This window comes from Phyllostomus discolor, chromosome 1 (genome assembly GCF_004126475.2).
Source record: "Phyllostomus discolor isolate MPI-MPIP mPhyDis1 chromosome 1, mPhyDis1.pri.v3, whole genome shotgun sequence".
In the NCBI taxonomy this organism is placed as follows: Eukaryota; Metazoa; Chordata; class Mammalia; order Chiroptera; family Phyllostomidae; genus Phyllostomus; species Phyllostomus discolor.
This window is the reverse complement of record NC_040903.2, coordinates 93,499,433-93,500,946: the sequence shown is the minus strand read 5'-3', so window position 1 is coordinate 93,500,946 and position 1,514 is coordinate 93,499,433. Positions and strand designations below refer to the sequence as shown.

Below are 1,514 nucleotides of genomic sequence, written 5' to 3'. Positions count from 1 at the left end.
CCTCTTTTCCTGGAAATAATATTCCACACCAAAAACCTGAATGTGTAAAGGAAGCCCTGTCAGTGTCTAGGAAACTGCCACATCTCCTGGATTGTTATTTATGGACATGTGAGGTGACAAGTTGTTTTTTTTTTTTTGTGTGGACTTCTTTTGAAGCATTAAGTATGCTGAAAAAAAGTTGCTGTTATGTAATCCTAGGCAACTCATTATACTTAAGGAAAAAGGAACATTAATCTCAAATAATAATAATAATTGTTAAGAGTGTCACCAAATTAGAAACTAGAGGCTCTTAAAATGGATCTGGTCTTGATTGTTTTCAAAGGATCAGTGCAGAATTATGCAAATGGAGAATGTTATATTTTCAGAATTTAATAATCATCTCAAGAACTAAAAAACTCAGCTCCAACTACTTAAAATATTTCTTTACAACTACAAGCATTTGTCTATGTAATTTCAAAGCTAGTAAAGTTTATATTTCAGCTGCTTAACAAATAACTTAGATTCTCAACTTCCACATTCCAGCTGACTGTTAATTTAAAAAATTCATATTGGAGAAAAATGGCAAGAGTAATGTTCTATATTCACTGATTTTTTAAAGTTTAAATGCATTTTATTTTTAGACAACCTACATGACATGTTTTTCTTTAAAAAAATGCCTCTGCTCCAAATAAATCAGGGTGAAAATAAATGAAGAGCTCAAGATAATAACATCAGTCCCATTTGTCCTTGTCCTCGTGTGTGGATGAAAAGCAGCAGCCAGTTATGATGACAGGTGATAGATGCAAATTGCCAGATTGTTAACATTTTTCCATTTCTAAACCATCCTTAAAGAGAATCATACATGGGATGGCACCATCCTCGTGGTAGTCCAGCAGAGCCACCATGCCATCTGGAGTCATGTGGTCACCAAGAAGGACCCTGACCCAGTAGTGTTTGAAATTAGCAAGGATGTGCTCAATTTGTTCTGCAGCCCCTGCATAAAAGGTTTAACTCTTGCTGGTCTCCGTTCTTCAAGTTTCCCTTTGACTGAGTTCGTGTTATCATTGTACTTCTTGTAGGCTTCTTTTGTGTCACTGGTTTCCTTCCCCTCCAGCTCCAGGCACAGCCTCTCTGCCATCTCCTGGATCTTGGGGATGTGGGAGAACATCTCATCACTGCAATGAGGTCCTGGTAGATGATCATGATGGTGGCTGGAAGGAGACAACAGTGGCCGTTGGTTTAGCAGGAACGCTGAGCTCAGCTGGCGCAGCACGGGACGGGGTGTGGAGGTGGAGCAAGCGGAAAAATTTTACTGATTTTTTGACTTGGGTGAATTTTACCTTTGGAAAAATAAGGAAATATCTTTAATAACTTGAAACATCAGTGATATCACATATTAAATTCTGACACAGGAAACTTATGTACAAGTAAAATTCACTTTCATTTTTATACTGATAATATCGTGTGTGTATATATGTGTATATATATAAAATATATGTATATTCAATTTAACTTCAAATTAGTGCAACTGATCC

The 1,514-nt window shown here is 36.7% G+C and overlaps 1 pseudogene; it reads right to left on the bottom strand.

The window, feature by feature from the left end:
• Positions 1–690: 690 nt before the first annotated feature.
• Positions 691–1,182, bottom strand: LOC114493166 (annotated as a pseudogene).
• Between the last annotated feature and the right edge of the window lie 332 nt (positions 1,183–1,514).